This window comes from Sabethes cyaneus, chromosome 3 (assembly GCF_943734655.1).
Source record: "Sabethes cyaneus chromosome 3, idSabCyanKW18_F2, whole genome shotgun sequence".
Classification (NCBI taxonomy): Eukaryota; Metazoa; Arthropoda; class Insecta; order Diptera; family Culicidae; genus Sabethes; species Sabethes cyaneus.
This window is the reverse complement of record NC_071355.1, coordinates 62500528-62525371: the sequence shown is the minus strand read 5'-3', so window position 1 is coordinate 62525371 and position 24844 is coordinate 62500528. Positions and strand designations below refer to the sequence as shown.

The window sequence follows — 24844 nt, the reverse complement described above, 5'->3', positions numbered from 1 at the left end:
AACATAAAAGTTCAAATCGATCGAGTCTAAAATAAAAACTATTCATTTTCTTAAATTAAATTGAATAAAATTAGGTAAGGTTGAAAATTTGTCGAAATTGGCACATACGAGTGCCACGAAATTGGCACATAAAAAGGCATGAATACAAAAAACCAGCAGGACGAGACCTCCATTTGCTCTCGGTTTGCTAGCTGTTGCATTGCGAATAAAGCTGGTAACGAATAGTGCTCACGGCTCTTACGATGAAAAATAAAGTAAATAGGTAACATCCGGTTTAATAATCCTGTTTCCGCTTCAAAGTGGAAGATGCAGTGCAGGCTGCTATTATGATATATCTTATAGCACCCAAAAATGCAAAACTGAACTTTTTAAAACTATTTTTCCAATTTTAGTTATCTAGGATATAAATTGAAGCAGAATGAATTATAGATTATTAATAGATTTCCTATAACTATATCGTGTACAACCGACAAAACGCCACCAAAACGTGTAATAACAACTGCTTGTTGATATAGTTTCATGGCAGGTTAAGTACAATTTTATATTTGAATAAAAATGTTGGGGTTTTCAAAAATATTGCGTATTTGAAATAAGCTCGCTTCCTCTTGCTTCGGTGCTTCAAACGCTATATAAAAATGATAATCTTCTCAACGACGACGAGCGACCAACCAACATCAACCGAGTGTGAGCAAACAGAGATAAAAGGTATATTTATTTTGGATGCTTGCCAAATAATTTAGCGCAACAGAGGTGAGTAATGACCGTGGTCGGAAGATAATTGAACAGATGCTTCCCTCTACTTGTGTAGTCTTGCTCTTGCAGAGCCACAGACGGAACAAAACCACAAGAGGACCAATTTGCATTATGTCATTCGGTCGAGGTGACAACACCTAACACCATCACGTCGAGGGAGGACGGCTCGTGGTCTTTTCCTTTTACATACCCATTTGTCTGATCCGTGGATGCGAAATATGCTAACAGTCACTAACAGTAAGCGCAATTTGTATACTAATACTACTAATTTGAATAATTATTTTAACCCATTGTGGGTTAAAATAATTATTATTTATTATTTATCAAATAATTTTTGCTTTTTTTCACAGAATCACACACCCTAACAAACAAGCTATAATTTTAGTGCTATTTGCACAAATTCATGCTTCAAAACTGTTTGTTTTCCTTTAAAAATATCTACCTATATATTATTTGATTATTTTAGTCCACAGAGAATTGACTCTAAAATCGAAAATTATAGGTATCATAAAAAGCGACAGAATTACTTTTCAATTCGTTTCAAATGCTTCGTGGTTCAGTTGAAAAGCAAATTGTGGCTTTAGCGGTGCTCGATTTATTCACAACAAATTTCAACTATCTAATTCGGTACCGTTTTATTGTTCTTATTACACGATAAATGTCATTTGGCTGCTTTCCATAAACAGAGCATCTCATTTAATCTATATTTAAGAGCACAAAGCAATCACCAGAAACAAAATAATATAAGTTGCAATAACCATTAACCGAGAACCACAGTCCCAGCTGGCGTTCTGGAACCGTGTGGAATCGAGAATGCATACTAGCTAGCTGGCTGGCTGGCTGGCAGGCTGTTTCCGTAGCACGTATCGTACCGTACCGGTTGTTGCTGTATGTGATTTAGAGCAATTTTATTGATCAATCTTCTTGAAAAGCTGTGTAGGATTTTGGATCAGGAGCGGATGCGATGCACATGCCGGTTTATGTTACCATCACATCGATTACCAATAAAAATTTGTACAGCTGTAGAACTGCGAGCTAAAATCATTGGTGAAACTAATGTATTTTGCTGACGAGTTCTCGATTTTCCTAACATCCTACAGTCAGCAACGTCAAATAAAGAAACACTATGGATACGCAAATTTCTGTAATTTATTCAGGTTATAGAAAAAGAAATTCACAAAATATCACTGAATTAATACACATTTTAAATTATAAAATTTTAGCTGTATTTGATTATTAAACCTTTAATTTTGACGTTTTCAACAGGTGAGAATCGATTATACCGTCAACAACGCTGGGTACATGCTGTTCTTACTCACTGCCGCTCGTTCGGACATAAACAAGTAATAATCCCTACTAAGTGGTAAATCGAGAAAAATGCATGTAGCTAAATAGAAATGGTTTCTGAGGGGAGAGGGAACTGCCTACCATAAGATTATGTACAACTACCTCAACTACTTTGTTCGCCACAGAATACCACTTAGGTAACTAATAAGCATTAGCATAAGCAGTAAATCAATCGTTTCTTAGCATATTTGGCATTTTTGCAGCACGTCGCTGTATATTAGCTTTTTAACTGCGCATCTGTTGTAAATTGACAGCCAGCCAAAACAGCACGGAACAGTCGTATTGACAGAGAAGGCAACGTTTTTCTATGCACTAGTTCAAGTTATTTTCCTCCGCAGATTTTTTTCCTGTATTTAAAAAAAATAAACTTTAACATGAAAACTACTTTGATTCTTTTTAACCAAATTTTGAACGACTTTTGTTCAATTTTTCAATGGATTCAAAACATAACAGAACTGTAAAATAAGTAGAAACATCTCTGAGAAACTACTGTAAACATTGCCTGCTGGTAATAAACTGCCGCAGAAGCTTAGCATAAGTAAACCGATCGAGCAGTGGTCGGCTGTCGAAACATGAATTCGTATGTTTATAGAGAGTCAATATAATGGATCCACATAGCTCCACCAAACAGTAAAAAAAGCAAAAAGCTAACGTTTGCACTTTTGATCCAGAAGGTTCGCATGTTAAAGGCAAGTAGTCATAACATGGATCTTTAGATATCTTTGAAATAGTGGCTAGTTTATTGTGAAAAACGACAAAAAAGAATTTTTCTCTCTGTGTCTGTGTAGTATAACTCCTAAACAGACTACCTTATTGGATTGTTGTTAAATAATGAGATACACGGATAGAAACAAGCTGTTCGTGTATCGTGTATCTCCGGTACTTAAGAGCCGTGCCGAACGGAAAACGCATGTAGCGTAGTTATGTACTCCAAAAATGATCTGCACCAGTAAGCTTAAGGTCACATACAAAATCAACAGAAACTGTTCGCTGGTGTCTATCGCGCTTTGCGATTTTCGTTTGCGTCCGACTTATAGCATATACCGATCTGCATTGATGCATCGTAGGGTGACAGCAAAAGTGGAACAAGCATAATTTGCTACCCTTAAAGAGTTCCGTCATTACCAATAGAAGTTAGTTGATCGAACGTTATTTAGTTTAATTTAACATTAGTCTCAAATAATTTTGGAACTTTGACTTAAAATCAGACAGACATCGCTCAGATAACGTGAGACATCGCTACCAGCTGTTAAAATGCAGGAATATTGCGGGACTAGGGTAGTCTAGCAGTTGCTTCAAGTTAAGACCATGTAATATTTTTTTATTCATTTTTGTGGATTATCACGCAGTCAATTAAGATTGTTTTTATCTAAGAAATTTATGGAAAAAAATCATTTTTATCAATAATAATCATTTTGTGCTGTGCATTCTATTAGTTTTTTAAACTAACGTGAGTATTACATGTGTTTTCCAATTATCGATTCGTACCTAAACCTTTATTGATTTCAAAGCAGCGAACGATACAATCGATCGATACCATCTATGGCACATAACGCACGAACATGGTTTTACGGATAAACTGACGCGATTGATCAGAGGTACATTGGATCGAGTGATGTGTTTCGTGCGTATTTTGGGACACTCTCAAGCCACGATTAGAGTTGAGACAAGGTGACGGTTTATTCTGTATGCTATTCAACATGGCTCTTCGTACTCGTACGAAGTCGTACGTCGTCATACGAAGTTGACAATATACAAGGCTCTTATTAGAACCGTAGTCGTGACGCTGCTCACTGAGGACATACGCGCCCTTGCCGTGTTCGAGCGGACTGCGGACGATATTAGGCGGAGTACAAAGTGAAAGCGAAGAGTGACGGATTCGACGAGCGGATATCGAAACGAGAGGCACGGTTTTCACCAAGGATAGCCAACCCCTAGGCTTTGCAGATGGCTTTGGCATCATAGCAAGGAACTTTGAGAGAGCGGAGGCAATGTACGTTTGATTGAAAGCGAAGTCTAGGAGGATTAGGCTGAAAATAAATGCGTCGAAGACCAAATACATGAAAGGTAGACGCTCAACGGACGTGCCTCTCACGGACGGTAACCATTGACGGCGACGAACTAGACGTGGTAGATGAGCTCGTGTATTTGGGATCGCTGGTGACCGCGGAAAACAATACAAGTAAACAGATTCAGTGGCACTTTCAAGCGGGAAATCGGGCCTACTTTTCCCTTTGCAAAACGCTACTACAGTGGTAACGCGATTTTATCACTCCCCGATTTTGTCACGTTTTTGACCCGATTTTGTCACCCCCGATTTTGTCACGTTTTTTACCCGATTTTGTCACGCTTTTGATTTATCAAAAGCTTAGTATGTCAAATGTGTTAAAACACTGTGAAAAGAACTGTGTTCAACAAGTTGATTATGCTGGAGTTTCCACAAAAGTTGTTTCTTATCTCCACAATTATAATAGCTAGAAGGTTACTTTCTTTGGCAAAGTTCTTTATAATAATCTTCTCAAAATTTTGTAGAACATTGTTTTGCTCTATCTCTTACTGCCTGAAAAATAAATTTTCTATCTTACTTTTAGGGGGGTTAATCAAAGAATCGTTCATATCAAAAGAAAGAGCTTCTTACGCTGTGAAATTTCTCTGAACATAGTTAACCAGTATAATCAACCATTTCGGCGCAATTAAAAAACGCGTGTTTTCATACCTTTGGGAGTGCTGTGAAAAGGTGACAAATGTCTACAGAGAGGTAGAAGTCCTAGAAGAGGTAGAAGAGGAAGAAGTAGATGTCCCAAAAGTGATCAGAATGAAGTATATGTAGTTCGTTCTAAGTTATCTGCAAAAAAATAAAAATTGAAAAAATACCCGATTTTGTCACTGCCCCGTTTTTGTCACCCCTAAATTCATCATGGGGGTGACAAAATCGGGTCATTACTGTATAAAGAAGCACACGCCGCCGTACGAAGCTGACAATGTACAAAACCTCAATTAGACCGGTAGTTCTCTATGACCTTAAAGCTGTGACGCTGCGCACTGACGACATACGCACCCTTGTCGTGTTCTAGCGGAAGGTACTGCGGATGATGTTAGGCGGAGTACAAGCCGAAAGTGGAGAGTGACGGAGGCGCATGAATCACGAGCTACATGCACCGCTTGGAGAGATTCCCATCGTACTACCAAAAGACAGTAGGCTACAGTGGGCCAGACACGTCGTAAGGATGCCGGACGACAGTGCGACGAAAACAGTTCTCTTTAACAACCTCACTGGCGCCAGCAACATGAGAGCTCAACGTGCAAGATGGCCCGACCAGGTCGAGACTGGTCGACTTCTGACTCTGAGACGACTGGGAAATTGGCGACGAGTAGCTTAAGATCGAGTTGAGTGGAGATGGCTGCTTGAGTATTGTGTATTGAATTACGTAGACAATTGTTGTTAGGATAAGTTCAATTGTTTATGTCGCAATTATAATCTCAGATTATACACTCGTGAGTTGGCTAAACTACTGTATCATACCAAATCAATGGCAAACGGCAACGGTAATGCCCTGAAACGATTTGGAGAACGTTTGTCTATCGTCGAGAAATAGGAATGTGACAGAAAAGTGAAGGTAGTTGATCCTTGAACCCACTCCAAAGTGGTGGCTCCTTTCAAACGAAGACCGAACTTATCATCATATTTTATATTTATTTTGTTATACATCTGACCTCTATTGGTTTACATGGCGTGTAGCGTGGGTGTAGCCCCAACAAGACTTTTTTTAAATGTGCATAAAAATCCAGGAAACATTGGATTTCATAAATAATATTGCAGGTCGAACTCGAGTATCCGGTTGAAAATTTTTTTCAAGCAACGTGTTTCACATTAATTAAAAATAAAATAAAATTAATATATATAAAAAAAAATAATAATAATTTTTTTTTCACCGGGATAATCGAGTCCGATCTGTATTACATTTCATTACAATAGCAGATAGCAAATGACAGGAGTCTCACAACCGGTTGTCCAGAAAGCAAAAAAAGTTTTGAGTATCCAGTTTGTACCGGAAACTAGCGTGAAACAAAATCTGAAGGTAAACGTTCGAGGAAGCTATACGAGAATTTTATGACCGAATACGATTGCGTCGTTCGTTATGGATAATCCAACATAACTACAAAACCGTGTCCGGACAAATTTCCGGACGGGAATTTTATCCCTAGTTCGACCGGTAAAATGCCACGAAAAACTGCAAAATAAAAAATAATTAAGGTTCTGGAAAAAGTTTCTCGTTTGATAAGCAAACTGTAGGTGCGGTCTGAAACGTGACGCATTCGTAATTTCTGGAACCGTGGACCAGAAAACTAATAAAAACAAAGTTCCTTCAGAAGGGGTTGCTGGAGTATCACGAGGTTGATTGGCTTTTCTGGCTCGATAAGCAAGCTGTCGTTATTCAAATTCGGCCAAATGGAATTTGGCTGCCAAACAAGTGAGAACACAGCTGGTGCAAAGAATGATGTACCACGTTCGAGGAAAAGTTCAAGCAATGCCAATGGACTAAGAGGTAAGAAGCAAACCTGACACAATGGATTCGATTTTTGTCGAACACCTTCCTAATGTCACCCTAATGATAGCTGCATCGATGCTAAAGTGCATGCATCGGTATTCCACGAAGCTATCCGTGGTTCTCTTATACGGCAGATGCAAACATAATCGTGATGTTTCCGTCCGGGCTCTTTACACTACTGCGGTGTTATCATTTGCAATGCGATACGATGCGATGCGAGCCCGGCCAGACAGCAGCAGACTCCAAAAGCGTGTTCGATGGCATATCTCTCGCGCCACGCCTGCCATCGCATCGGTGGGCTAATGTTTGGATAGGCGATATGTATTGGTGGTACGTTTTATGTACGTGTACCTAATATAGGTATACTACCTATATTATTCCCATTCTGTTCCGTCGCCTAGCCGCAGTCAAAACATTATGCAGGCTGCACGGAAAAGGTATAAAAAAGAACCGTATGTGGAATATCGTGTTTCACCTCATGACTTCAGCGATCTGCACACTTCGATTGTATATCGGACGTTGGAAAAGCTTTTTATTCTTATATTTGCATACACCGACTAGATTCCACGATTTCTTTTGAAGAATCCAGGCACTACTTTAGTGAATTATAGTCTTAACTTCAAAAAAAAAAAGACATACATATAGACCTAAAAATTGAATAATGACAAACTACCAAATTTTGTACAACTTACTGTCCTTAAAAAGTGAAGAGTTCTTCAAGTAAATTATGATTTAAAAAAGAATACATTGAATACATGTGCCTCCCAGTTGGCTTCGAGGTATGACGCTGGCCTAATAAGCCAGTCGTCGTATGTTCGAATCTCGTCTGGGAGAGGTTGTTAGAGTCAATAGGATCGTAGCAACTAGCCCTGTAATTGTCCTGCACTCTAACAGCTGGCTGCGAAGTCTGTCGTATATAAACAGAAGGTCAAGTTTCGATAACGGAATGTAGCACCTAGGCTTTGCCTTTGCTTTACATTGAATATAACAGATAAACTAAATAAAATGATGGTGAATGACCCTTTGGGTTATTTAAAATGAATAAATAACCAAAAAATGGTGACGACGAGAATTAATTTATATATTGTTCGATTAAACTGAATGAATAATAATTTATTGAATCGCCAAATCAGTGGGTGATAAAGCCCACTGCGTTCATCCACTTAGGTTACCATCCATTCCTACCCCTAGCTCTTCCAAGTACCTGCCGAGAGGCGAGCAACTTCAGTGAAGATCCGGTAACCAACTCCGGTGGAAACCAGGGTCGCATGCTGACAGACAAAAGGGAAACATTTGTACGAGGAATAGTCTTGCTAGCCCTGAGAGTCTGTTCACAAGACACGGGCGGTATTTGATGATGATTCCACTGTAAAAGGTGGAACTCGTTTGCTCAACTAAGGGTAATGAGTATTAGCACTACATGTTGGGAGCGGCTCACAACAACGTCTGACCTGAAGCGGCGACTGAGTTACGAAACAGGGTGTTTCAAATGCTAAAGCTATGATGGTATCTTCATTAGTGATCGACATCAGAACGAAAACTGAAGGCCAGGTTTCGGACCGGTCCTGTTAAAAATCGGAACGAATTTTTTGACTCCGGAAAAGAACGCGCAACAAGTTCTATGAGAGTGGGAACCAATCAATCGTAAAGGAAACACAAACGAACGCGAGGTGTTCGCCAGGTGCAAGCAGCGTTTTGGTGAGCAACTAAATTATAACTAAAAGGAAGTAGGTGAAACAGAAGTTAACCTGGTAGTGCCTACAATCAATAGTAGCGTCTCGATCCAGACCTCAAAGAGATTCAGCGAGAAATAGGACAGCTGAATAATAATAATAAAGCCGCCCTAAAAGTAGTGACGTCCAGTAGAACTTTAAAAGAGACAGGTTTAGGCACTTCATTGGAAAATTTCCTGAATTTTGGAAAATTTACCGGAGAAATAGATGAAAGGAGTGATTGGCCCGAGGGATAAGACACTTCATAATATTATCATATATTAATATATTAGGCCCTATTAAAGACCTATAAATGTATACCTTTATTGGGCTTCAGGTTATATTTATGGGTGGGAACGGTAAATATATTAAGGGAAAAGTAATATATTTTCGACAGTGTCTTGCCCCTCGCATTGGCCGATCTGCATAAAGAGCGGTCGGTTTGATTCCTGTATTTTTATCGTGGAGGCCAACACTGCCGTTCTTTCAAGTTATTTTGCGGCGTCTATCCTCAATAGCAAGAAAATTCGCAGGACAGAACCAGGCGATTTTTATGGTGGTTTGCGTTGCTATTTACACTCTCCGACAAATCCTTTAGAGTTACCAGGAATTTCTCCACAGATGATATTTTTCTCGATCAATCAAAAATCAATCGAAAAAACCAAACAGGAACCATTTATTTTTCAAAAACACGTGTTTCGCAACATAACCACACCGCGGCGCTTCAGTGTTGCTTCGATTGTGCAGTATAAAACTCCGCAACATGCATTACAGAGGGTACTAGTGTGCAAGTAAAATGTGTAGGACGATGATGGTTTATGAAGGATTTTCTTTTATGTGTCATGTCAGTTCGTCAGTGATAGTAGTGAATAGATATTCTTTACGCGTGAATGATTTTAAACACAGCATTTCTCGACGCTCATGATAATGCAGTTTCACTTTTATCACTGTACAAAAAGATAAAGAATTTTCTGTAGCTCACGGCAATCTTCAGTGTTTCGACAAACAGAACAATTTTCAGGTCGTCTGCATACAGTAAGCGGCCTCCATTGGAAAGCAGAAAACAAACATCGTTTACGTATAATAAAAATATCAAGAGACCAAGATTACTGCATTGTGGAACCCCAGATAAGTTCGTGCATGCCCGGAATTCTACGTTTCCGACCTTAACACGAAGCGTTCGTTCAAAGGCTCTCTTCATCTTAAGATTCTCCAATAGACGGACGTTATTACCACAGAATTCTTTAAACAGCTCCTCGTTTTCTCTCATTTCTTCTAGGCCATGGCGTCTCATGACGAGTTTAAGGTCCGCGTTGTTTGAGCTAATCTTCGCGTTGAGGTCATCACGTTGAAGTCGTTGAAGTCGTGGATATCCCCCTTCAAGATTTTCTCAACCACGCTGTTCAGCTGGCTGTTAGAAACTCTCTTTCTCCTGCAGGTCGACAGCATCTGTTGGCGCATAGCACTGGATTGCTGTAAGGTTTCTAACCCGCGTTCTGAATCTGGCAACGATTATTCTTTCGTTTATCGATTCTCACTTCATCAGGGCCGCATGTGCCCCTGGGCTCAGTAGGAATCCAACTCCTCTTTCTCGTGTAGCATTTTCATTTTCGTATGCCAGAGTAGAGCAAGACTTGCCCGGATGATGTCTTGTGTTCACCAATAACCGGCCAGCGGCCTTCGCTAGCCCCAGGATTTTAAGCTTCAGGCGGCCAGTTTCCCTTACAAGTTTTGCCAGCTTGCCCTGCTGGGCAAGGGTCAGTGTATTCCATGTTCCGATTCGTGCCAGTATTTTCATGCTGAAGGTCGTTGCCAATAATCCAGAATTTCTTCTTTCATTTTCATTAACTTTTTATGCAGTGTTTTGTTAACCTAAGGTCCTTATCTCGTCCTAACTCCCTGCCATCTTAAGGTGGGCAGCTGTGGGCGCTGTGCCCCCTTCTCTGTTAGCGTAGAACAACCGAGGTCTTTTGTGGCAGACCCCCCCATTGCTGTACACAGTTTACGGACTGCTCATACTTATTGATGGAAATGAGCGGGATAGTTCTAATCCTGTACCCCACTCCGGTACTGCATGGTTAATAAAGCCAATGACCATTTTAGGATTTAGGCTCCATACCTAATATGGAGTAAGAAGGAAACTTCCGAAGTAGTTGTGCCTTGATAATGTATGAACCCCGCAACTGCAGAGCAGATGGGCTGAACTTTCAGGTTCAGAATTACAAAAGCGGCAGGTGTCGGATGATGGAGCTGTGTCCTGTTAGGGAGTTCCGTGATTGTGCGTAGTTCACTACGAGTTGAATGGAGTACATTTTTACATTAGCTACTGCAGGATTTGGGTAGATAAAATGTTTAGCTTGTCTACAGCTCTGTGTTTGATTCTAACGGGATGCTAATTCTAGCTTTTCCCATGTCATCAGTTCGCCTTTTACGGGTGGATGTGGAGGTGCCCAGAAACGGTCCGGGTCCGTTCAACGGACCGGACTCCGTAGACTCCGGAGCCTATGCAGGCCCCCATTTCTTAACCATCTGTAAAAAAGCAGATATAGTTCCAGATGGAAGATCGAAAACTTCATTTCCACATTGGACGATCTGTTTGAATCACCTCATATGGAACGTCCATATTGGACCTGGCTTCCATGCAGTCAGAGACTGAAGTTACTAAGTGTGTCAGATTGAACTCCCGAAGTATACGAAGATGACGGATTTGGTTACCTTCGAGTAGAGTTTTACTCTTCTGCAATCTTAGTGCGCCGAGCTCTGCTTCCTTCTTCACACGAAGATGCAAAGGCAGTAAGCATAGCATTGCCTCCATGGCTGCAGTAGGTGTTGTACGCATGGCACTGGTAACTGTTAGATAGGCCAGGAGCTGAACTTTGTTTAGTTCGCCTTGGGCTGTCACCTCATTCACTTTTGGCCACCATACGACTGCAGCATAGGTTATCCTAGGCCGTGCAGTAGTAGTATATGACCAAAAGGCTAGTTGAGGTTTCAATCCCCAGGTTTTACAGTGAGCTGCATGCCCAGATAGACGAAGTTGCTTTCTTAACAGCATAATCTAGGTGGGTAGCCCAGTTCAGTTTTTTATCGAGAATTATTCCGAGACAGCCACGTAGCCAGGGGGGGCATGGAGGCCTTGGCCCCCCCTCGAAATATTTTGGCTTTAATTAAAAAAAATTCAATACAGAATAACAATACACCAAGCTAAAACTGTAGCACAAGTATATTTTTTATGAGTGCGCCTTTGAATAACAATATAACCGTTTGAATAACATATATAATCGTTTTGTATCTCTCATAGTCTTTGAAAATTCTCAACTATCTCAACTAACTCAACATTCGGCATGGACAAAGGCGACAAAATAAGGACATGGAATGGAGACTTGGTATCTGGAACTGAAAATCGCTAAATTTCGTTGGTGGCGACAGGGTGCTGCTCGATCAGTTAGAACCCCGAAAGTTTGGTATCGTGGCACTGCAGGAGATCTGTCGCAAAGGCGAGAAGGTGTGGAGGATCCGTGGCGGCAAAGCCCAATTGTTTCAGAGCGGGGGAGCGATCAATGAGCTAGGAACGGGCTTCTTAGTGTTGGGCAAAATGCAGGATCTTTAAAAAAGTTTAAAACTGATTTCTACGGAGAATTTCGACCTTCAAATCATGCTTTTTAAATGTAAATACGTACTTTCATCGATGTCATATACAGTTTCGAACGGCTTCATTGTTCCGGAAAGGTTAAAACATTCGTTACGGATCCAGGAATAGTGTTACTGATGTTCTCGCTTTTATTCAATTGGTCCTAGTATTCAAATTTACTTTTACTTGCCTCCTCGAACAATTCGAAAGTACTAACAAAGGTCGCCATAAAAACAAAAATTTTAATACGGTCGTTAGAGAACAAAAGCAAATATAAATTTTCGGTAGCATTATAATTCCTATTGGCTTAGAAAGGCTTAAACCTGAATGCTACAAAGAGAAATGCACATTCCATTCTGTCATTTGAAATCAGAATGCAATTTTGCCGACGTGCAATTATGATTTATGTATGTTTATACATAATTGAGCTTAACAGTGTCATAAATGGGAAATAGTAAATATTATGATCATGAAAATTTTCAATACTCGTGGTCGTATCAAGTGTTATACACCCATGTTGAAAAGTATTGAATTGGAATTGACAATACATCGCAAATCAATTGCCCACAATGCAAAATTGGGATTTTTTCACTAGAATCAAAAAGGGTTGATTAGAACTTTAACGTCGTTTGTCGAACCACGCCTCCATTGAACCGTATCAGTGTGAACCTTTGCAACATTTCTTAACAATATTTTTTGGTTTGAAAAGTTCCTTAATAGCTGCCTTGAAAACGGAAAACGTAAGGATATGCAAGTTTTCCGTACCTTTTTTGCTGGATGATATAAACTTGATTTCTAAAGTTTCAGGTGCAGTCACTCGCACACGGAAAGTGCGCAGCACCAATCCAGTGAGTGTGAAGGGACCCTCCAAACTGTTAGATGAACACGCTTTTATGTCTTTTACACGCCTTCTTTCGCTCTTTGACTAGATGCAGTGCTCTTTACAGCTTTCAAAGGCAATAATAACGCATGTAGGGCACTTCTCACCTTTTTAATTTCTTCTGTTCAAGAATGTTTTTCATGTGTAATCTGCATAAACGGCTCCACGGTCTCGATAGTCCAAGCGGAAATGACGAGCAAGCTTTCCATCCGCCCGCTCGCTGGCTGCCTTTCACTGAACTCAACTTTTTTCCATAACTTTTATTCACCTTGTTTCAAATAACTTCTTCGCCACAAACTGCAGCAACAGCAGCCGCTTTCCAAATACGAACTGAGACGTTTTAAGAAACTTCTTGCTGCTTCGTCTCTTTTGAACTTTACTTCATTACCACTTTGCGGGAACTTATTCGGCAAATTTCACTGCACATCATGCACAAAGAAACACAATATCTAACACATGGCTCAGAATGGAGATTTGCACGAGGCTTCCATCTTGATCATCCGCTGGGGTCTCTGTTGCCGTGATGACTTCACGACCAGTCCAGTCCGTAATAAGTGACGAAGTTGCATAAATAAGTAGGCGCAGCCGTTTGCTAAGCCATCACGCACACGCTAAGCTAACGCGCACACCACATCAAACTTTACACGGTGTTGTGTTTTCAACAGGTATGCAAGCCTTCAACCGGACTACAACCAAAAGTCAGGTAATGTAGGCAAAGCACAACCACGTTTCAGCTCGCGTTCACTCTCCGGTTCCGGCCGGTATGGCGGGAGCGAAAAAAAAGCGAACAGCCTGTGTAACGAAATCAACCAGCCGGGTTGTGCTTGGGAATTGATGCCGGTAGAGGATAAACACCTTCACTGCTGAAACAACCGATGAGAACTAAACGAAACCAACGCATTGCAAACAGCTATCAAGCCGCGGAGATGCGATTACTATCCAGGGTGATAGCATAAGCCACCCGTCGAGTGTGTTAGCGGCAGCGGCTGGTGTTCTTATGTTCCATGTTCTTTCTACTCTCGCGTTCTCCCCAGAGCTGCCTCTGCCGGATTGGAGCAGCTATGTTATGACGCGCTTCGGTCGCGGTTTTACGCTCTCACATCTTGCATGCAAGTCGGTTGTTTTGGCTGGTAATCAACCTGTCCCTTTAGCACACCAGAAGAAAGTATGGAAATGTTGTATCATTTCCGCGTTGTTGTGAAGAACCACGCAAAGTTGATATTTAGATTATTTAAAGATACTACTGCTATGTATAGGCTATTAATTTACTTATTCAAAGAAAGTATAGAGTATGTTGCTACATCGTCGTAATTGCCTATTCCCGTCCTATCCAACACAAATAATTATTAAAAATATCAGCATTTTTATGACAAACAATGCAAAACTAGTTATTCCCTAATATTTTAGTTTGTTGTCTATCACATGCGATCAATCAAAGTGAGCTGAGATCTATTTAAATGCCTTTTATCATTTAAGAAGTCCTACCAGCCAAATTTCCTGCGTTTTTTTTGTGCGACGAAGAAGACAATGTCGACTAATCGTTTTAATTTCCGTCATTCATAAATGAAAATAAAGGCCCAAACAGAATGCAGCGTTAACGCATCCGTCAGCGTCAATTTGACAGTAAACCCATGGGAAAACTGTCAGAATAACGCTGACGGACGCGTTGACGCAGCATTCTGTTTGGCCCTTAACTCACACAAGGCATTGTCGTTATTCTACAGCCAGGAAAACTTGCCTGACCTGCAAACATTTTGCAGAATAGGGCTTTTGCTACACACACATGCAAGGCATCTGTTGGGCACACATTGCAAGTTTTCCTATTCGATGCAGCAAAAACGTGCTGGATAAAATTATCATTTTTTCTAAAATTATTCATTAATTTAAAGCACCTAACAGTCAAAGTAACCGACAAATGTTCCCTGAAATATATGCTGACTTTTGGTAACTAGGGTTTAGGTGCATTCGCGTTAAATCGGTGTCCCAAATATACTGTTTTTTGAAGCAGTATACGGCATGGGCCAAGTTGAAAGTAACGGAATATAAAATTGATTTTAGCATAAATTGGTTTAGCATAATAATTCTTAGCCGAAAGCAACTGCTGGTTATTGATATGTGTTTAGTTTTATCCCGCTAACATAGGTCATAGTTACATTTTTGATCATTGCTACCGCATCTTAGCTTATTTGTAGAAAATATTTTTTTTTATTTAGAAACCAGATATATTACCTTGCCATATGTATGAAGCAATTCGCAATTTTTGTTTCCAATGAAGAAAATAAATCATTTAAAAAATTTTGCTCTTCCCAGCCCGTGTGTTTTATATGGAGCTGTCACTTTTGCCTGCCCAACAGATCTCCAATACATATGCACTCTGCAAACACCCTATAACATTTGTCATGCTGTCCTACACAAATACATGCGCGTTAGCTTCGTAAACATTGTTGTGATTTTTAGTTCGGACAATGAAAAATTTTGATGGACTGATTTTAAAACGGTACGACGAATTTTAGAAATAAAGTCAGTTGCGTAATTTCAATAATATACTTTAATAGTCGCTTTTCAGTGATTTCAAAGTTCCCGGAACGGAAGGTAAGTGTGTTTTAGTCAAATCAGCACAAAAACTTTTGGAGTATTCATTAAATCCATCCAGAATGGCTTTACTTATTACGACGGGAATTAGAAAAAACCCTATATAATTTGACAAAAAATTAGGTAATAGTGAGACCTTTTACATAAAAAGTATAAAAGTTCACTCACTTATAAAAAGGTGCTAGAATTTCTAATGTGAGAAAACTATATTAGATTATTAAGTACCTAATTGAGTAAGGATATAAATAATTTTTGTTTTCTTCTTTTTATCGTGATTGAGTACATTTTAAATTAAGCACTTATACTGAAATTAAACGCCTTCAGACTACCTGCAAAGTTCAAACAGTAGAATCAATATATATAGAATGCCAGTGTCGCTGTTTTTCTACAGGACTCATTGTGGTAAACATGATGCTAACAATCTGTATCAAGTCTGTGAATCGGGAACTTCATTGTCAAAGTTGCTTATTGTTATTTATCTGTTCTTTATCTGTGCGCTGGTTGGTGCTGTCATCAGTGCGCTCATCGCTGTGTTTTCATGCTAGTGAAATGTTTTTAAACGCTCATTTTCTTTTCGTCCGGATGAATTGAATCCCTCAACTGAGTCTTTTTGCACCGATTTTTTCAGAAATTTGAAGCAAGCGAAGTTTACAATCACATTACTTGGCAGCCATATTCGAAATTTTAAACTGTTTGTCAAAGTTTGACAATGAGATTCCCCTTTTGCTGAATCTCAGGCACACACACATATGCAAGTATAATGTAAATACATTATCTGAATATGTATGATGTTTGCCACGCGCACTGCAGCGACACTGGCATTCTATATATATTGATTATACTGTTCAAACCAAGCGTTGAAGTGGCACCTTTCATCGTTAACTGCGGCTGAAGGTCATTCGGGAAGTTAGGGCTAATTCAAACACATCGAATTTATGATTTGGCCAAAAATCATTGAATACTAATCACTGTACTGTGCGGCAAATCCGTCTCCGGGAAAGCTACAAGTAAACAAGTAAACAGCCCCACCGCGGAATCAAATGACAGACCGTGTCCAGCATCTGGGGTCGTAAGCTGCTCGACCAGGTACTATCGAAACGTGATGAATGTGTTCTGCACCAGCCGTTTTCAACTAAATCCCGGAGGTTTAATTTGAGTGTTCTTCGTTTGACAGTCCATAGGATCGGCAGCGGACGCGGCGAGGATCGAGACAAGCTGACAGCTTATCCCGCATGCTTTTCCACATTGCTCTTGAGGGGGTGATTCGACTAGCAGATATCGAAACGAGAGGTTTGATTTCCAGTAAAGGTAGCAAACTTCTTGATCACGCAGGTGACTTTGATATTAAAGCCAAAGCGGAGGTTAGGAGGCTTGCGCTTAAAATAAACGCGTGGGCTACGTTTTTTTGGTATAGGTTGGTATAGGAAATGTCATTCCCGTGAGGGTAACAGACATAACTCAGGGAGATTATCATCAACGTACATATGAAAAAAGTCGGAAAAACTACGGTGAACTAAACACGTGGTAAGGAAAATGGTTCTAATCAACAACCCCGACAGCACCCAAATAGAGGGGCTCAACGTGCTAGATAACTCAGGTCCAAAGCGATTTTTTTTAAATTTAAAAAAAAACCGTGATCTCCGTGAAGTCTAGGAAATGGGCGACGAGTAACCCTACGTTGAGTTAAATGGACTCAGTAAACATTTTCATATGCATATCAGAGTAACAAATGAGTTAAGGTCATCCGTCATCCGGGGATACTTGCAACACTTTTCAACTCTGACTTGGTATAACTTTCGAAGTGTACCGTTTAGGTCTAAGTGAAAGCAGCCAAAACTTGTATAGTGGTCAGTACTTTTGATTTAGGATTATGAGAAAAATATCAACTAAATGAATCTGTAGAATAAACCGAAAATAGGGGTGTTGCAAGTTACCCAGGGGTTACTTGCAACACTTTTCGGATTTAGCGTTTCTTATGATTTTAAATTTAATTTTAAACCGCGAATGTCCATTTTTAGATATTTTGAGTGTGTTTTTAGTAAAACAAGAGATACTAGAGGCATATTTTGCTTCCCAATTTCGTTTTTTTAAAGATATGCAGTGAAAGTGCAGCATGTAGGCGCACTTCGAATTGTCGTTTCAAGGCACGTGGAATTTTTTACAATTTAAATTTTTCTGGAGATGCAGTAGAGAAAATAACATCGTACAGATGCAAGCCCAATTTGTCCATACTGTCTGCTACAATAATGATCTATTTTACAAGTGGTGCAAGCCGCGCCATATAATTCATCGCGTTAGAGCTGTTAAAAGCGCGATGCGCTGAAGTGTTGCAAGTATCCCCGGATGACGGTATCTGTATATGTATGTTTGTATGTATGTGGGTAGCCACCATCACATCAAGGATTTCCCATTGTATGCAAGTAGAATTACTGCAGAATCGAATTCATCTACCCAGCAACTTTCATGTTAATGCTGTTCGTGAAGGACCCAAAGGGGTTGGATGGATCTATAAGCAATGTCGCTTATATGATTCCACGGGAATATAAGACACGCTTTCCAGCATAGATTTCTGGTTTTTAGATACATAGCTTCGCGGTGCAAACTTATTCTGCGTGATGATTTGTGTGCTAGAAGGGCGCGTCAAAATCCTCGCCGAGCTTATATGGCTTGGGCTGGTTACCACAGCCCTCATCCAGTCTTCGATTCATTCGATATACCCTGATGCTCCTTACCCTTTACGATAATGATGGTATATGGCAATGTAATAAAATATGTGTTATATGAATATACATTATTAGGTTGACCCATCGTGGCTAACCTTTACGTCCCCGACATCAAAAATGAAGGTACTTTCAGTTACACTTTTGGGTCTATCTCCACTAATTTTCAATCGATTTGTCGAAGTTTTCGATGTTTTCGAAGAGAATTCCAAATGGCCACTTTTGAGGTCCGGTAGAACCGATGCCGGATGTTCCGAAATGTCCAGATCGACTCAAAATACATCCAAATGTCCACTAAAGCGTTCGAGTTGAAAAATCCTGTCATTTGATACCCCATTTGCCATGTTTTCGAAGAGAATTACAAATGGCCATTTTTGAGGCCCGGTAGAACCGATGCCGGATGTTCCGGAATGCCCAGATCGACTCAAAATATATTCAAATATGCACTAAAGAGTTCGTGTTGAAAAATCCTGTGATTTGATACCCCATTTGCCATGTTTTTGAAGAGAATTCCAAATGGCCACTTTTGAAGTCCGGTAGAACCGATGCCGGATGTTCCAAAATGTCCAGATCGACTCAAAATACATCCAAATGTCCACTAACGAGCTCGTGTTGAAAAATCCTGTGATTTGATACCCCATTTGCCATACTTTCGAAGAGAATACTGAATGACCACTTTTGAGTTCCGGTAGAACCGACAACGGATGTTCCGGAGAGTGAGGCGTAAGCCAGCGCTCTACAGGATAGTGTACAAGTCATTATTAGTGACTACAAATAAAATGGATAACTTTTGCGATGTCAATTAAACAGATTTCTAATTTTATTTCATCTGTTACTTATGACGTCAAAAAAAATCCCACCGCGATCTGGAATATCTCCGGAAAAATGGAACCATAATTTACCTGCATATATTTTCATTAAAGGCCAATCTAATGTGGTTCTTTTAAGACTAGTTTCATAAAAATCGATTGAAAATTAGTGGAGATAGAGCCAAAAGTGTAACTGAAAGTACCTTCATTTTTGATGTCGGGGACGTAAAGGCTAACAACGAAACCAAAACCTTTGAAAATATAATATAGTTTACAATTCTGTAGCACGTAAAATTTATTAGTGAAACAGCTTTAAAATTGGCAAACTTCCATTAATTAAAACACGTGTAATCTACAAACGGAGCAAACGGGGCTTAGATAAAAGGGCAAAAATCTACCAATTGTAAAGAATGTGCTGATCGAAGGCAGTACTCAATTTTGGAACCGAGAGAAAGTTTAAATTCGGTGTCGCCAAAAGTATGATTGCAGAAAATATTGATTGCATTATCATTGGCGTAACCAGGGGGGGGGGGGGGGGGGGGTTAGGGGGGGCTAAGCCCCCCCCTACGAGAGATTTAGCCCCCCCTAGAAAAATTAGACTGGATTTTTAAATTTAAGAAAAAACTATAGTTAGATAACTTTACATAATAAAAACTTGAAAGTAATTTTTATATGCATCACAACTTAAAGTTCCCATGCATTTATGTACATTTACAGGGTGTCGATTATCCAGCGAAAATGAAATTCCCTGACTTTTCCAGGTTTTTCCAGGTCTATTTCGAAAAAATCCAGACGCAAAATACCTCGTTAATTTCTCTTTATAAAGTGTTCATTTGGCCTAATTGGTTGTTTACTCTGAGTCCTGTTGTCTGTTTGGTCACATGCAATGAATGGGTATAAATCCGTTTCAAATATTTAACTATGAAAAACAATTATAAAAGTTGATCTTTAGTTTAGAACATAATTTGAAGGAATTTTGTGTTACAAAGCCCGATTTGTCTGAGCATCTATTTCGATTTGTTATCAAAATTCGAGGAAATAATTGTTCCTCTGGATTTTTTTTAATGCCAAATGACACAATGATGAATTCTCGGGTACTTTTTCATTTCGACGTATCTGCAAATGAGAGACTCTCTTCGTGTCTCCTCTCTTCCGCCGTTTACGGCGATACTAATGCATTTTGACACATCAGCTTTGCACGAATCGGTTGCCGGAGTCACTAGCTAGCCAAATGTTTTGAAAATTTTGTTTTCAATGCATTAGTATCGCCGTAAAAAGCGGAAGAGAGGAGACACGAAGAGAATCTCTCATTTGCAGATACGTCTAAATGAAAAAGTACCCGAGAATTGAGCAACGCAGCATCGTTGTGTTATTTGTTTCTTTCGAACTACTTGCAACCAACTTTTGATATTTAGGAAAAATTCGGGTTTGCGACTCTATCGACTCTCTGCTCGCAGTCAAGTTTCAAAGATATAACTGATTTGTTAGACTAAATCAGAATTTTGAGGCTGATATGGTTTTTCATTCGAATACACATGCGTAGGTTTTCACTAGTGAGCGACAAGAGAATAAAAATTAAAGTCCGGGTTCTGACCTGTTTAGGTTGAATATTGTAGCAAATTTTTCAAAGGCTGATCTTGATTCAGTTGTTTGATTAGTTCTCGTTCCAGTTACCGTCTGATGTCGGTCCGGAAGTCTGGAATTATCTAGAGACATTTGCTTATTTAAATGCTGTTTTTTTCTAAATATCAATCAATATTTCTTCTCGAAGCGTCGAAGAGTGGCCGCAATGAAAATAGAAAGGGTATTGTTCCAACAATGTATGCGCTTTGCGTGTCAGCATCCACCAGCCTGGTATGAACTTTTTATGTCACTTTCCGTACAAAATAAGCAAATTTCTATACACAACTTTTGATCTAAATATCCGATTAATATCTAAGAACTCAAAAGATATTAATAATGATCAATTAGATCTTGAGCCCTTCGCTTTGAAATCAAAATCGATCAAATCGGTTCAACCGTTGTTGAGAAACATGATCTGGTTTAATGCAGGTCAGTCACACATTCATGAAATTCGAAATTTCGAAGCTCTAGGAAATTTGTACACAGCATATTGGTTGCATGCGAGTAAAAATAACGTGTCTATTTGATTCGGGTATACGCGAAGACCTTGAATAAAAAAGTGCCAGACACTTGAGGTAAATGTTATCCTGCGATGCCATAACTTTTTCGGTATATTTTCTTCCCATGCCAAAAATCCCTGACTTTAAATGAAATTCCCTGACATTCCCTGACTTTTCCAGGTTGAAACGAATTTCCCTGACTTTTCCAGGTTTTGCCTGATTTTCCAGGTAATCGACACCCTGATTTAATTTTAATATGCCAAGGAAATAAAATGGCCGAAAAAATGCCGGGGGCTATAGCCCCCCCTAGAAATGAGCGCTAGTTCCGCCAATGTGCATTATACCGGGCAGACATTCGCTGTCTAAGCCGCTGCCACTCGTTGGACAACAAATACAAAAACATCTTTCGTTTTAGTAAATCGGACAAACTCCCAGATGAACTATTTGTTTGAAATCGAACCAATGCAATACAAAATCTTTGGATATTGGAGATTTCGACGGCTTTTTTGTAACTCAGCCCTTTGAAAAAATGAGAATACTTTTGAAATACTTTAAATGAAATCCTTTACAGAAAATATCTAAAGCTACTTCTACTAAATTTTTAAAGAACCTGAATTTGTGGAGTTCAGTATTTATGTTACTATATTATTTATAATTTATGTTACGTCAAAATCATGGAACAACAAATTCCACATAAACCATATTTTGATTAATTCTGACTGTTTTTATCATCAAACTTTGAATGTGTCGTTGCTAAAACATTAGATTGTGAAAAGACGTTACATTACTTCTGTGTAATTCAGATATCATCCAACACCTGAGGGTTTTAGCTACCATTCTCGTAAGAAACTCCGGAAGAAGTAAATGTAGGAATAAAAATACTCAACGGGATATGCGTTTTCGTGCTTTATATTGAGTTTGCGCTAGGTAGGTTATCCTTATTACGACGTGCCAAATCACACGTTAAGAATGCTTCATCAATCTTAAACGATTGACGTTTGCTTCAGATATTGTTCGAAAATAAAATTTTTTTGTTCAACCATAGGACATGTTGGAATTAGTATAGCATTGTGTGGCTACCCATCAAATTGCCGATTTCCGAGTACTAGAAAATACAGTAATGTTCCGATTTTGTCAGCTCTCGATTTGGTCTACCCCCAATTTTATCAGCTATTAGATTGCGCTGAGCTTTCGGTTGATCAATTTAGAGTTAAAGTTTAGTTTTTAGTAGAAATCTTTGATATTGTAAGGTCTTAATTCTAGAATGTTGAAAATAATTTCCCCATATTGTCAGTCCAAAATTCAACATGGGGCTGACAAAATCGGAACATTACTGTATACATTAACAATTCAATTTTTTAAGTCTCTGTATGCGATAAGATTCGACTCAAAGCGATTAGTTGTAATGCTATACAATTCTGTACTGGAACTGGAAGTCGTAGGTCAATCACTTGCTATCGTCAAATATGACTGAATATAAACTATAACTTCATTAGGCTATATCTACGATCCTGAATTTATTAAAAGTCAATAGAGATAATTTTCGTACATCGGTATACGAGTTGGTGTTTGCTGAGGAGCTTAAACAGTACGCACCGCTCCAGCTCCATGTTCCGTAATCAAAGTTACAGTCTGTAAGCTGCTGCACGTTGTGTTCGCGGACTACAGAACCACTTTACCTAAAAAAAATAGCAAGAAACAAAAAGATTAGTGTTTCAATATTAGTATTTAGAAGAATGGGGTTAAATAAAAAGCAAAGAAGGGATAAAATAAAATTTAGGAATGAGGAAATACAGAAATAGAAATTTAACAGCTACTTACCTGAAAGCATGCCACTGATGTCGTCGTCTGAAGTCCACTAATAATTAATCAAAACAAACCGCTACCAACAAAATCGAAGATGGCCAACGAACGTCACATGTGACAGCATTGACGGAGAAGACAGCATCCGCTACCCGTCCCGCTTCATGCGAAATCGAATGGTAACCGTAGAGGGCAATAGTAGATAGAGATCACTAGTACTAACACTTCCATTTCAAACAAAAACCGAAATTATATGATTTCATTTTGAAATTGTTATACAAGATAATAAAAAGGCAAGAACAAAAAAATTGAAAGGTTATTTAAGCGATTCCACAAGCGTCGTTTAAAATAATTCTATTCAAAGCCTGAATACTGTACAGTGTGTTAAACAACTTGTAATTCTTATAAGTGTTTCTGCAAATTCGATTAAATTTCTCTGCGCACCGAATCCTTGAGATTCAAAGGGGGAGTCTCATTCTCGCAACCTTATAAGTCCTAATCCTAAGCCCGTGGAGGACTACCGGTCTGGTTAGCGTTTTGTACATTGTCAGTTGTGCGCGTTGATGTAGGCCCCTTGATCGAGGCACCTTGCGGAGGGAAATATAGCCCAGATTCCAGTTTGAACGCGTCATTGAATGTCCTCTCTCGTTTTATTGTCAGCGGTGACAAAAAATCCCGAATATATGAACTAATTAGCCAACTCCAATTCATCGTCGTCAATAGTCACTGTCCATGGGAAGAAAACGTTTTCTCCGGAGTGTCTTTCGCAGCATTTGTATCCGCACCACTGACGACATCCGACGCGATCTTTTCATCCAATGTCTGCTCGCACTTCTCGTCAAACCTTTCGTTACGTCTATTCGGTGCTACACGGCATAGGACGTTCTCTGTTAATGCCTGTTTTCACGGTACTCCAACAGTCCTCAAGAGGAGCTTCATCCAACTCATCCTCTTCCGACAGCAGCTTCGAGATAACGCGTAGTTTTCTGCAACATCCGGTTGCTACAGTCGCGCTAGATTATACCGAGGCGGGCGCCGGTATCGTATGTTGTTAACAACAGATAGTTTTTGACGTATCCTTACCATCACTAGGAAGTGATCCGAATCAATGTTGGCGCCCGGACAGGTTCTAACGTCGATAATCTCAGAAAAGTGCCGATCATTTATCAGAACGTGGTCGATTTGTGATTCCGTCTGGTCGGGTCATCTCCAGGTCTACCGATGGTAGAGGTTATGCTGGAAGAAGGTACTATGTATGGTCATGTTCTTGGAGGCGGCAAAGTCGACAAAGTCTTAGGCCGTTTTCGTTCGTTTGCGGGTGTGCGCTGAACAGTCCAATCACCGGTTTAGATCCCTTCTCCTGACCAACCTTCTTGATTCTTATTCTGCACATTCGGGGTTTGATCAGCAATCACTCCTTCATCTGCTTCTGCTTCTCGCCCATCACTATAAAAGCTGTGCCCAGCTCGTGTGTATTGTCGCAGCTCTGGTAGAAGGTACAACCATCCCTACACGTACGTACCATCATTCCTTTCCAGCATACCTCCTGCAACGCTACGATGTCGATGCTCTTCACTTCTTTAGAAACCACGTGAGTACTTCCGTGGAAATTTAGAGACCGACAGTTCCATGTTTCTAAATTCCAATTGGTTTCCACCGGGATTAGTTACTCAATCTCCATCGAGGTTGCTCGTATCCCGGCTGGTACCGGGAGAAGGTAGGGAGAGGAGTTGCTGGGCAAGAGGCTATGGACCACTGTAGGGTCTATTTCATACCCAGTGCGCAAGGCATCAATGGTATGCAATACCTGCTTAATGCTGCAGTGCAGAGCATAGAACAGGTTGAGTCACTAGATTTTTGTGCCTGCTAAAGATTAGTTTAGAATAGCCAGTTTATAATGCAGTAAGCATATCCAACAAATCAG

General features: G+C 39.7%; 1 protein-coding gene across 1 annotated transcript in view; it reads right to left on the bottom strand.

Annotated features, from left to right (window-relative positions):
• Positions 1-13723, bottom strand: part of LOC128742109 (trophoblast glycoprotein) — a 43742-nt gene extending 30019 nt beyond the window's left edge. The window contains exon 1 of the mRNA XM_053838326.1: positions 12981-13723. The gene's annotated coding sequence lies outside the window, so the exon portion shown is untranslated. The remainder of the gene's footprint in view (positions 1-12980) is intronic.
• Positions 13724-24844: the final 11121 nt, after the last annotated feature.